Below are 14,368 nucleotides of genomic sequence, written 5' to 3'. Positions count from 1 at the left end.
AGTTTGTAGTTGACAAGTCATAGAATATGGGGGTTCGTGGGATCCCGGCTGTTGGGATGCTGACGGTCACATGACTGACACCAGCATCCCGACATTGAGAATGCCCTTATTTTATCCATCCCCTATCCACTACCCTAACCCGCCTGGGTTAGGGTAGTGGACAGGGACATGGGGCCTAATTCAGACCTGGTAGCACACAGGCTATTTTTTGCACTGCTGCGACCAGGTAATCACCGCCAACAGGAGAGGGGGGATTCGCTGTGCAGGGCTGCAAATGCTGCGATGAACCAGGACAGAAGCTGATGTCAGGATCCCTCCCTAGAAACGGCCAGGCACGCCTGCGTTCGCATGCACACTCCCTGAAAATGGTCAGTTGATGCCCACGAACGGCCTCTTCCTGTCAATCTTCTAGTGATCACCGGTGCGATCGCTTCCTTCATAAGATCCGTTGCTCCCTGCCGACTGCAGTCGCCAGGGAGCGACGCGCCTTGCAATCCATGTGCACTTCAGACCTGATCGCAATGCTGCACAAACCAGCAGCATGCAATCAGGTCTGAATGACCCCCATAGATACATTAAATGTATCTATGTATTTTATACAAAGCGGTGAGTACCCCTTTTTTTTCTATAAAAATAAATTTTTACTGTACTTGTTCTTATATATGATTTTATGTACGACTCTTTTTGAATGTTATGAATTAAAAACACTTTTGATGCCGTATTTTGGGTGTCCTTTTTGGTGTGAGGGTATCTCCAGGTCGATATACGCAATCAAATCCATTTGGTAACCTAAAATAATTAATCCATCATTTCCAGATCGGGGTTTGACTCAAGTCCTATTGTGAAATTTGAAATATTTGTATATTGGTTTTCCCTGTTTGTAAGGACTCTTTGTCTGGACAATATTTAGAATCTTAGTGCCCCCTGATTTCCTTACATTCATATATACATACAGAATTTATATATATATATATATATATATATATATATATATATATATATATATACTGTATATATTATTTTTTTCTATTTTTTTTGTAGCATTATTAAGGTAAATGGTAGCAGTGAGTCATGGATCCTGTGTGGAGCAGGAGGGAATCCGCATGCACCGGGATAAAAAGGCAGGTGTGACAACTAATTGCTGCAGAGTGGAGCCTGTCTGGACTGTTTCAGCAAGGTAAAGCTGCTGCCTGTGTGCCCTGCCCAGTTTGGATTGTAAAATCCAGTCAGGCTGCGGTGGCAGTTGAAGAGCTCAGTGTGACCGGAAACTAGTGGAGGCCAGTGTCTATGTAAACCTGCAGGAGACAGGGAAAGCCACCAATCTCTATGACTGAGCTTATGTTGCTGAGAAGAAGCTAGGCCAGTGGGCCTTGAGTATGAGTAGGCCAGGAGATGCTTTACTGTAGCTTTGAGACAGGACTGAGACATTCAAGTAAGACTATGTGATGTAGGCTAGCTGACATTATAGAAAGGGTCCAAGCAGCATGGGGGCTAGGTTATTTGTTATTTTCTTTTTCATTAATGCCGCCAGTAAAGCATTATCTTCATTTACCTGAAAAGCTATGCATGGACCATGATTAAGCACACCTACCTAGACATTGTGCCACTCTACCACATACTGTATTTATTGTACCTCAGAAGTGTATGTATGTGTGTGTGTGTGTGTGTGTGTGTATGTGTGTGTGAGATGGGCACCAAACCCTAAGTTTTGGTTTTGTTATTGGATCTGTATAGCCTTTGTCTTTTAGATCTGTTTTTTTTTTCAGTAAATCATAACAATAGCTAAAATCATGGAATCTGGGTCTGTTTTTGTTCTTACAGTATAAACCTCAATAACATTAATTTCCAGTAATTTCAGTCAATTTACCACCTCGCAACTCACAATATTGGCCCTCATTCCGAGTTGATCGCTCGCTAGCTGCTTTTAGTAGCAGTGCACACGCTAGGCCGCCGCCATCAGGGAGTGTATCTTAGCTTAGCAGAAGTGCGAACGAAAGGTTAGCAGAACTGCTCGTAAAAATTTTCATGCAGTTTCTGAGCAGCTCCAAACCTACTCCTACCTTGCCATCACTTCACTCAGTTTAGTTCCTGCTTTGACGCCACAAACACGCCCTGCCTTCGGCCAGCCACTCCCCCGTTTCCCCAGGCATGCCTGCGTTTTTACCTGTCACGCCTGCGTTTTTTAGCACACTCCCTGAAAACGGCCAGTTACCACCCAGAAACACCCACTTCCTGTCAATCACTCACCGATCAACAGAGCGACAGAAAAGCGTTGCTCGCCCTTGTGTAAAACTGCATAGTTTTATGTGAAAGTACTTCGCGCGTGTGTACTGCGGCCCGTATGCATGCGCAGAAATGCCGCTTTTTCACCTAATTGCCGCGTTGTGACCAAAAGCAGCTAGTGATCAACTCAGAATGAGGGCCATTGTTTTCATCCACTTCAGGTCAAAAGTTTGCACCAAATAAGCTGGATGACTAAGCTAAGCGACAACAGTGGGTGGCACAAACATGTGGTACTTAAACTTTCAACATGGCACATCTAGGAAACAGAATGGCACTGCAGTGGCAGACAGGGTGACAGTTTAATAAACTATGAAAATGTTTGTTGTTTATACAAGAAGTCAGCAATGATCCAAACAGTGAATTATGGAAAGAAAAGAGGTGCAAGATAGAATTGTCCTTGGGTCTTTCCACCCATCCTTATGTTGTATCAGTTTAACAAACTAATCACTTCAACGACAGGGACTGCCACTTGTGACTGAAATACTGTAACTGGTTTGTTTGGGCCCCCACAAAACAAGCTGCCAATGGTCTCTACATGCACATACTGGATCCACATCATCAGCATCCGATTCCATACCCCCATAAGCATGTATATCCTCCTCTTAACACACTATTAATTTGTCCCTGCTGGAATGCACAATTAAAGGTGCCTCGGTATATTTTGGATATAAACGCTGGTAAAGGTCTTCCTTATGGAAGTTGTCATTAATTTTGATGAACATCAACTTTTCCACATTTTGGGGAAGTAACACTTATTTTAATGTTTTTGTACAGACTGGAAATTGCTTTTCTAGTAGAATCTAGATGGGATTTGGTAGCAGGGACACAGGACCTCAATTAACTGTCTAAAACAAACTGCATTAATGGTGAATACTTGACGCACATCTAACACCAGCATAACTGTTATGATGTCAGTAATCTGCTGTGCAACTGGGTGACTGCTGTCATACTTGCTCCGCCTTGAAAAGGATTGTTTAACAGTCAATTGTTTTGTTAAACTACTACAAGTAGTCTTCTTGGTTCCCTTCTGGGATGAAGATCTACTCACAACAGCAGCGGCAGCAACAGGCGTAGCACTCAGGGATCCTTCTGAGGAATACCTGATAGGAGAGGAGTCAGGCATTCTTATGAAATTGGATGCAGGACTACTTCCAATTATGATTGAGGATATTGACGATGAAGATGATGGTGGTGGACATTGCAGGTACTTGGATCTATCAGGGAGAAGGGAGCTAGGTATCTCTGGACTGATTGTTACATTTTAAGCCAAAGTTTCTGAATTTGACAAAAACTTTGGATGAATGCACAAGTGACATAACAGGGAGGAGGTTCCTAGATTGTTAACGTCCCTACATCTACCAGTAGCACCCCTGGATGAACAACAGAGCACCCTTGGACAGACACCGCATGGACATATCCATTCAATACAAGCTCCACATCAGAGTGAAGATGGCATGATCACCGAGGATCTTTATAGAATCCAAAACCTGCAAGAATCTGACAGGGGAAAGATGATGGTTTGCCTCGTTTTGGGATCCGGGTTAGGCGAGAAACCCTGTGCCAGTCCTCTCTCTTCTCTCTCTATATATACATACATACCTACATGCAGTGGTGCTTGGGATCCGAGTCAGGCGAGAAACCTTGAACAGGACTCAGATCCCAGCTAGAATCGAGAAGTTCGGGGTGGATCGGTTGCTGGATAACCAGACCCACTCATCCCTTGTATATATATATATATATATATATATATATAAATAAAACACACCAATGACCGGCGGCACTCTGGACTTCTTACATAAGAAAAAAAATCACTGACACAAGCTTGTGTAAATCGATGTTTCAGTGCCTAAGCACTTTTGCCACCGGTCGTTGGTGTGTTATACAGGGCTGTAAGCTTAGCAGCCTAAAATGGACGGAACCTGGCAGGATATGTGTCAGATTCAGACTGAGTACCAGATTCTTGCTTGAATATATATATATATATATATATATATATATATAGTATAGTATAGTAGAAGAAAAGTGTAGGATGGCATTCACGAGTCTTCATATGCTGATAAACATAGTCTGCACGACTGTGATACTATGTCAACAATTCCTTTTTAAAAGAAAACGAAATGTTGACATTGCATCACAGTCGTGCAGACTATGTTTATCAGTGTATGAAGACCAGTGAGTGCAATCCTAAATTTTTTGTTTACTGTGAATTTCTACTGGAAGGCACATGGGCAACTATATATATTTTGGTAACAAGAGTGCCGGTCCTCTTTCATATATATAGTATATATAGTATATATATATATATTAGTGATGAGCGGGTTCTGTTTCTCAGAAACCGAACCCCCCCGAACTTCACCCTTTTTACACGGGTCCGAGCCATACTCGGATTCTCCCGTATGGCTCGGTTAACCCGAGCGCGCCCAAACGTCATCATCCCGCTGTCGGATTCTCGCGAGATTCGGATTCTATATAAGCAGCAGCACGTCGCCGCCATTTTCACTCGTGCATTGGAAATGTTAGGGAGAGGACGTGGCTGGCGTCCTCTCCGATATTGTTGAACTTTATTGTGCATTATTGCTTAATTGTGGGGAGGGCTGGGGAGCAGCTGTATAATATAGGAGGAGTACAGTGCAGAGTTTTGCTGATCAGTGACCACCAGTTATCCGTTATCTGCCTGAAAACAACACTCCATACCTGTGCTCAGTGTGCTGCATATATCTGTGCTCACACTGCTCAATTGTGGGGACTGGGGAGCAGCTGTATTATATAGCAGGAGTACAGTGCAGAGTTTTGCTGACAGTGACCACCAGTATACGTTGTCTGCCTGAAAAACACTCCATATCTGTGCTCAGTGTGCTGCTTTATTGTGGGGACTGGGGACCACCAGTATAATATTATATAGGAGGAGTACAGTGCAGAGTTTTGCTGACCAGTGACCACCAGTATATAATATATAGCATTACGGTACAGTAGGCCACTGCTGTACCTACCTCTGTGTCGTCATTAAGTATACTATCCATCTAGATTCTATACCTGTGGTGCATTTCAGTTGTGCAGTTTGCTGACACAGTGACCACCAGTATATATAGCAGTACGGTACGGAAAGCCACTGCTGTACCTACCTCTGTGTCGTCATTAAGTATACTATCCATCTACATTCTATACCTGTGGTGCATTTTAGTTTTGCAGTTTGCTGACACAGTGACCACCAGTATACTATATATAGCAGTACGGTACGGAAGGCCACTGCTGTACCTATCTCTGTGTCGTCATTAAGTATACAATCCATCTACATTCTATACCTGTGGTGCATTTTAGTTTTGCAGTTTGCTGACATAGTGACCACCAGTATACTATATATAGCAGTACGGTACGGAAGGCCACTGCTGTACCTACCTCTGTGTCGTCATTAAGTATACTATCCATCTACATTCTATACCTGTGGTGCATTTTAGTTTTGCAGTTTGCTGACACAGTGACCACCAGTATACTATTTATAGCAGTACGGTATGGAAGGCCACTGCTGTACCTACCTCTGTGTCGTCATTAAGTATACTATCCATCTAGATTCTATACCTGTGGTGCATTTTAGTTGTGCAGTTTGCTGACACAGTGACCACCAGTATATATAGCAGTACGGTACGGAAGGCCACTGCTCTACCTACCTCTGTGTCGTCAAGTATACTATCCATCCATACCTGTGGTGCATTTCAGTTGTGCGCAGTAGTAGTAGGCCATTGCTATTGATACTGGCATATAATGCCACACATTAAAAAATGGAGAACAAAAATGTGGAGGTTAAAATAGGGAAAGATCAAGATCCACTTCCACCTCGTTCTGAAGCTGCTGCCACTAGTCATGGCCGAGACGATGAAATGCCAAGGCCGATGCCCAATGTCATAGTAGAGAGCATGTAAAATCCAAAAAACAAAAGTTCAGTAAAATGACCCAAAAATCAAAATTGAAAGCATCTGATGAGAAGCGTAAACTTGCCAATATGCCATTTACGACACGGAGTGGCAAGGAACGGCTGAGGCCCTGGCCTATGTTTATGGCTAGTGGTTCAGATTCACATGAGGATGGAAGCACTCATCCTCTCGCTAGAAAAATGAAAAGACTTAAGCTGGCAAAAGCACAGCAAAGAACTGTGCATTCTTCTAAATCACAAATCCCCAAGGAGAGTCCAATTGTGTCGGTTGCGATGCCTGACCTTCCCAACACTGGACGGGAAGAGCGTGCGCCTTCCACCATTTGCACGCCCCCTGCAAGTGCTGGAAGGAGCACCCGCAGTCCAGTTCCTGATAATCAAATTGAAGATGTCACTGTTGAAGTACACCAGGATGAGGATATGGGTGTTGCTGGCGCTGGGGAGAAAATTGACAAGGAGGATTCTGATGGTGAGGTGGTTTGTTTAAGTCAGGCACCCGGGGAGACACCTGTTGTCCGTGGGACGAATATGGCCATTGACATGCCTGGTCAAAATACAAAAAAAAATCAGCTCTTCGGTGTGGAATTATTTCAACACAAATGAGGACAACAGGTGTCAAGCCGTGTGTTGCCTTTGTCAAGCTGTAATAAGTAGGGGTAAGGACGTTAACCACCTCGGAACATCCTCCCTTATACGTCACCTGCAGCGAATTCATCATAAGTCAGTGACAAGTTAAAAAACTTTGGGTGACAGCGGAAGCAGTCCACTGACCACTAAATCCCTTCCTCTTGTAACCAAGCTCCTGCAAACCACACCACCAACTCCCTCAGTGTCAATTTCCTCCTTACCCAGGAAAGCCAATAGTCCTGCAGTCCATGTCACTGGCAAGTCCTCTCCTGCCTGGGATTCCTCCGATGCATCCTTGAGTGTAACGCCTACTGCTGCTAGCGCTGCTGTTGTAGCTGCTGGGAGTCGATCGTCATCCCAGAGGGGAAGTCGGAAGACCACTTGTAATACTTCCAGTAAGCAATTGACTGTCCAACAGTCCTTTGCGAGGAAGATGAAATATCACAGCAGTCATCCTGCTGCAAAGCAGATAACTCAGGCCATGGCAGCCTGGGCGGTGAGAAACGTGGTTCCGGTATCCACCGTTAATTCAGAGGCAACTAGAGACTTGATTGAGGTACTGTGTCCCCGGTACCAAATACCATCTAGGTTCCATTTCTCTAGGCAGGCGATACCGAAAATGTACACAGACCTCAGAAAAAGACTCACCAGTGTCCTAAAAAATGCAGTTGTACCCAATGTCCACTTAACCACGGACATGTGGACAAGTGGAGCAGGGCGGACTCAGGACTATATGACTGTGAAAGCCCACTGGGTAGATGTATTGCCTCCCGCAGCAAGAACAGCAGCGGCGGCACCAGTAGCAGCATCTCGCAAACGCCAACTCGTTCCTAGGCAGGCTACGCTTTGTATCACCGCTTTCCAGAAGAGGCACACAGCTGACAACCTCTTACGGAAACTGAGGACGATCATCGCAGAATGGCTTACCCCAACTGGACTCTCCTGGGGATTTGTGACATCGGACAACGCCAGCAATATTGTGCGTGCATTACATCTGGGCAAATTCCAGCACGTCCCATGTTTTGCACATACATTGAATTTGGTGGTGCAGAATAATTTAAAAAACGACAGGGGCATGCAAGAGATGCTGTCGGTGGCCCAAAGAATTGCGGGCCACTTTCGGCATTCAGGCACCGCGTACAGAAGACTGGAGCACCACCAAACAGTCCTGAACCTGCCCTGCCATCATCTGAAGCAAGAGGTGGTAACGAGGTGGAATTCAACCCTCTATATGCTTCAGAGGATGGAGGAGCAGCAAAAGGCCATTCAAGCCTATACATCTGGCCACGATATAGGCAAAGGAGGGGGAATGCACCTGACTCAAGTGCAGTGGAGAATGATTTCAACGTTGTGCAAGGTTATGCAACCCTTTGAACTTGCCACACATGAAGTTAGTTCAGACACTGTCAGCCTGAGTCAGGTCATTCCCCTCATCAGGCTTTTGCAGAAGAAGCTGGAGACATTGAAGGAGGAGCTAAAACAGAGCGATTCCGCTAGGCATGTGGGACTTGTGGATGGAGCCCTTCATTCGCTTAACCAGGATTCACGGGTGGTCAATCTGTTGAAATCAGAGCACTACATTTTGGCCACCGTGCTCGATCCTAGATTTAAAACCTACGTTGAATCTCTCTTTCCGGCAGACACAAGTTTGCAGAGGTTCAAAGACCTGCTGGTGAGAAAATTGTCAAGTCAAGCGGAACGTGACCCGTCAACATCTCCTCCTTCACATTCTCCCGCAACTGGGGGTGCGAGGAAAAGGCTAAGAATTCTGAGCCCACCCGCTGGCGGTGATGCAGGGCAGTCTGGAGTGAGTGCTGACATCTGGTCCGGACTGAAGGACCTGCCAACGATTACTGACATGTCGTCTACTGTCACTGCATATGATTCTGTCACCATTGAAAGAATGGTGGAGGATTATATGAGTGACCACATCCAAGTAGGCACGTCAGATAGTCCGTACGTATACTGGCAGGAAAAAGAGGCAATTTGGAGGCCCTTGCACAAACTGGCTTTATTCTACCTAAGTTGCCCTCCCTCCAGTGTGTACTCCGAAAGAGTGTTTAGTGCAGCGCTCACCTTGTCAGCAATCGGCGTACGAGGTTACTTCCAGAAAATGTGGAGAAGATGATGTTCATCAAAATGAATTATAATCAATTCCTCCGTGGAGACATTCACCAGCAGCAATTGCCTCCACAAAGTACACAGGGACCTGAGATGGTGGATTCCAGTGGGGACGGATTAATAATCTGTGAGGAGGGGGATGTACACAGTGAAAGGGGTGAGGAATCGGAGGATGATGATGAGGTGGACATCTTGCCTCTGTAGAGCCAGTTTGTGCAAGGAGAGATTGATTGCTTCTTTTTTTGGTGGGGGCCCAAACCAACCAGTCATTTCAGTCACAGTCGTGTGGCAGACCCTGTCGCTGAAATGATGGGTTCGTTAAAGTGTGCATGTCCTGTTTATACAACATAAGGGTGGGTGGGAGGGCCCAAGGACAATTCCATCTTGCACCTCTTTTTTCTTTAATTTTTCTTTGAATCATGTGCTGTTTGGGGACAATTTTTTTGAAGTGCCATCCTGCCTGACACTGCAGTGCCACTCCTAGATGGGCCAGGTGTTTGTGTCGGCCACTTGTGTCGCTTAGCTTAGTCACACAGCGACCTTGGTGCGCCTCTTTTTTTCTTTGCATCATGTGCTGTTTGGGGACAATTTTTTTGAAGTGCCATCCTGCCTGACACTGCAGTGCCACTCCTAGATGGGCCAGGTGTTTGTGTCGGCCACTTGTGTCGCTTAGCTTAGCCATCCAGCGACCTCGGTGCAAATTTTAGGACTAAAAATAATATTGTGAGGTGTGAGGTGTTCAGAATAGACTGGAAATGAGTGGAAATTATGGTTATTGAGGTTAATAATACTATGGGATCAAAATGACCCCCAAATTCTATGATTTAAGCCGTTTTTTAGGGTTTTTTGGAAAAAACACCCGAATCCAAAACACACCCGAATCCGACAAAAAATTTTCGGTGAGGTTTTGCCAAAACACGTCCGAATCCAAAACACGGCCGCGGAACCGAATCCAAATCCAAAACACAAAACCCGAAAAATGTCCGGTGCACATCACTAATATATATATATATATATATATATATATATATATATATATATGTATGTATACATACATTGTATGTATACATACATACCCACATGCAGTGGTGCTTGCAAGTTTGTGAACTCTTCAGAAGTTTCTATATTTCTGCTGAAAATTGGCCTAAAACTACCCCAGATTTTCACACAAGTCCTAAAAGTAGATAGAGAGAACCAAATCAAACACCTGGTTTGCACTCTACTCTGTTCCCCCGTGCCTCCGGTGCGGTTGCCCAAAAAGGGGGTGTGGTCTAATAAAAGGGGGCATGGCCTCGTGGGGTCTCCATTTTGTTCACTCTGGGGGCTTGTCCAGCATACCTGGAGATGCTGGCTGTCCCCGGAGACTGGGCTAAGTGCAGTGCCAGCTCTTCATGTGTGGCAGGAGCCGAGTGCTACAGGTGAATATCACACTGCAGCTCCTGGCTCCTGTCACTGCTGAACAGCCAGCACTTTGGTGTCACCCCTTCCAAGGGTGACACCTGGGTGCGGGCCGCACCCCCTCCCACCGGCATGTGACGCCACTGGGAGGGACTGTGGGCTGCAGCACTGTGAGGCACTGTATTGTGTGCTCGAGCACCATGTAAAAATACAAAAAATAAAACTTGCGTGTTTAAAGACCATGTAAAAATGTAGAAAAAAAACCTGTTCAGGCACTATGTTAAAAAATTACATTATTAGGGTGCCTTTACTAGGAGTGCTGTAAGTTGAAGAAGGATCAGCAAACGATTACTAGTGGTGCGGCCGGCTGCTGCCAGTCTTGATAGTACTTCAACATCTACTACAAGTGGTCCAGGAGATGCAAAGTTTAAGACTGGGCACCTGAAATCTAAACAAAATTTCACAATGTTAAAGAAAACGTCACCTCAAATAATAAAGGGACAATTCAAAGCAGAAAAATGTAGAATTTACAACATGCATAACACCACATGCAGTGGCCAAGAAAGGCTCAGGCCAAGGGCTTTCTTGTAAGCGGTGGTTCTGTTAGTGATACTGCTACAGCTAATGGCTGGCGGTGCCAAACACAGTCAAGCATCTACTTCTGTAACGCTTATGTGATGATGCTCTGATTCTAGTAGAGGTGTCAACTTTGAAACAGATGAATCAGTGCCCAAAAAATAAAAACACTAAGGTCGGGATGTAATGTGAGATAACAGCAAAATGTCTGATGTGTGCAGCTACAGTATAGTCGGATCAAGATGTTTTACCCATGCTAAGTATACAACCTTTCTATGTGTATGTTAAGGTTGTTTAAGTTGTCTTTGTTCCCCTACATGCAAATGTATGCATTATTAAACCTTAGTTTAAATCTAATATACACAATTGGTTTAAATTTAATATACACAATCCTTACCTCCCAACATGACCTATTCCAGGAGGGACAAATTGCTCTCTGACTGGACTTCGCTCTTAAATTATGATTGCAATCACATCTGTTGAAATACCTTTCTCATCAATTAAATAGTTAAATACAAGTGATGCCAATCATATATTAAGAAGGAAGTCCAGGTAGAGAGCATTTTGTTCCTCTCAGAATGGGTCATATTGGGAGGTGCAGTATTCACAATCTTATATACCTACCCTTCCCCCAGGCCCCCCTATTTTAAATGTCCCTGGCCCCCCCAAGGCTTAATACACCTCTGATTTAGAGGTGTTTTTTGGCCTTGTTGGTTACAAAAATGTTGGAAGTCAATTCTAAGTACGTTTCAATCACATTTGCAATAAATAAGCACTTTTCAATACATTTCATCACAAAAAAGCAGCTTTTTCTTATTTAAATGACATGAGCCATGGCTATATCCTGTGTGCAATTGTGACTGTATCAACATACATACAGTCACATAACAAATTATGTTACAGTGTTGGCTGGAATACACTGTACCATAACATTTTGTAAGCAGAGACAGTTGCTATTACACACAGAATATAGGCATGCTGCATATAATTTAAATCAGCATAAGCTGCTTGTGCATTCAAATACATCCCATTGTGTATCAGATGCATTTACCTGTGCAAAATGTGCAAAAATTACATGTACACTACAGACTATTTTTAGAGATCAAAGTTTTTTTAGACAAAATGTATTGAAAAGTGTTTTTTTCTATTGCAAATGTTCCTGAAAAGTGTACTTATAATTGATTATTACAAAAATGGTATAGGCATGCTGCATATCACTTTGTGCATCATATTTGCCTAATTTTGCTTCTAAAATGAAAAACAATGCAAATAGGACGCACAATCAGCTCCTGGTGTTTGAAATGATATGAAGCATGCCTATATTCTGTGTGTAATAGCAATTGTATCTGCAAACAAAATGTTATGCTGCAGTGTATTCCAGTCAAACACTAACATAATTAGATATGATGATACAGTCTCAATAACACACAGAATAAAGATGCCTGTGCGTCCTGAAGGACTGGGATTTATTTAGGATGTGTGCTGCTTTAATCATGGGACTTTTGGGAGGCCAACTGATGAATTTCTGACACTGTGGTCCTCCTATACCAGAGGTTCTCAAACTCGGTCCTCGGGGGCACACACAGTGCATGTTTTGCAGGTCTCCTCACAGAATCGCAAGTGAAATAATTAGCTCCACCTGTGGACCTTTTAAAATGTCAGTGAGTAATTAATACACCTGTGCACCTGCTGGGTTACCTGCAAAACATGCACTGTGTGTGCCCCCGAGGACCGAGTTTGAGAACCTCTGTCCTATACTAATAGAAACATTCCAGTTAGTCCAAAAATATTGGACATTTTCTAGTCTAAATACCGTGACACCTCAGATCCAACATGCATAAGCGCGAAAATAGATGCATGCCATTACATTGGCTGAGTTCCGGGAAAGCTACACACATCTGTAATGTCCGATGTGGTGCGATAATATCCTAGGGGGGATGGGGAGGGAGGATATTTGTGTATCAGACGCTAAAAATCCACCTCTTGTGTGTGAAATTATCTTTAGCCAAATCCTGACAACAATTTTCAAGCCCATCTGTGAACCTAACGTAAGTAGAGGTAGGGGCATTAACCATCTATTGTAGGATCCTTCTTCTTGTTACATCATTTGGAGTGATTTAGAGAAAATCTGCAAAAAATCAGGTAAAATAATTCCAAGCAGTCCAGCATCAGCTAGATCCCAGTACATGCAATCTCCACCGCCAACACCAATCTCCTCATTAATGATTGGAGGTAGATATCCTGCATCCAATTTTGAAAAGGCTAACTAATTCCTCCCTAATCCAAGATTCCCCAGAAGAATCCTTGCACACGAGGGCTGATGCTGCAACTGGGGATGAATCTTTATCCCAGAAGGGTACCAAGAATACTAGTAGTTTCATACAACAATTGACTGTGAAACAATACTTTGCAAGAGGAAGCAAGTATGAAAGCTGCCATTCAGTTGCACAATGGATCACTGAATCTATGATGGTTATGCTAGTATTCGATCTGTGTTCAAATGTCATCCTGTGTCCCCACTACTGAGCAATTCCTCACCTGTTCCAGGAGGTTAAAAAAAAAAAATCTTGGCCTAGAAAATGCCATTGTATGCACATACAGCCGCAGACACAATTTAAGCATGCTGCATATTTTAATCAGCAGAAGTTGCTTGTGTGTGCTATATGCATTGTTTTGTAATAAGATGCATTTTAATGGAAAAGGGTGCAAAAAAGACAGTCAGCGCTACCGAGTCATGCCACTGCATGGTGTGACTAGAAGGGCTATTTAACGAGAAAGGAGGCTAGATGTATGTGGACACATCTGAATGCATCAATGAAAGGAGTAATAGCAACAAGCCATCCAAACCTACACAACAAGTCATGGCATAAGGAGAGGAGGGGGAATATAGTCCAGCACAGTGAAGAATACTTTCCTTTTTATGGAAGCTACTAAAACCATTTGAAGTAGGAACCAATGGAGTGAGTTCAGATACTTCCAGCCTGAATCAGGTGATTCCCTTAATTAACTATACAAAAAATGAATGGTGCCCTGTCTAACAACAAATGGAAATGTGGATAGTTACATTTCTTTAATAATTATCAGATAAAATACATAAAACAAACTGTACACAGTTGATAAGATAACATATTGAGGAAACTTTCCTTAATTATCAAATCTAAGCGCAACAGTAAACTTCATTAATCCTTTCATTCAACAGAAAAAATGTTCATCTTCCAGTTACAAACAAGGGGTTAGTAGTTCAGTTAGAAGCAACATTAGTTTGCAAACAGGACTGATATTAAAATAGTATTATAATAGCTGTCTTAAGTTCCATGCAATAATTAAGCAGCAGCAATTCACAGCAGGTAAAAATGGCACCTGTAAACAATGGGCTATCCAAAACCAGTTCAGTGGCAGTCTATACAGTTAATTAAACTACTTGAAAAGCAGCTA

At 43.5% G+C, this 14,368-nt stretch overlaps 1 protein-coding gene across 5 annotated transcripts in view; it reads right to left on the bottom strand.

Annotated features, from left to right (window-relative positions):
• CABCOCO1 (ciliary associated calcium binding coiled-coil 1) overlaps positions 1–14,368 on the bottom strand; it is a 453,528-nt gene that overhangs the window by 98,232 nt on the left and 340,928 nt on the right. The window lies entirely within an intron of this gene.

Source organism: Pseudophryne corroboree, chromosome 3 (assembly GCF_028390025.1).
Source record: "Pseudophryne corroboree isolate aPseCor3 chromosome 3, aPseCor3.hap2, whole genome shotgun sequence".
Classification (NCBI taxonomy): domain Eukaryota; kingdom Metazoa; phylum Chordata; class Amphibia; order Anura; family Myobatrachidae; genus Pseudophryne; species Pseudophryne corroboree.
Note: the sequence above shows the minus strand (reverse complement) of the source record. Positions and strands in the feature narration are given on the sequence as shown.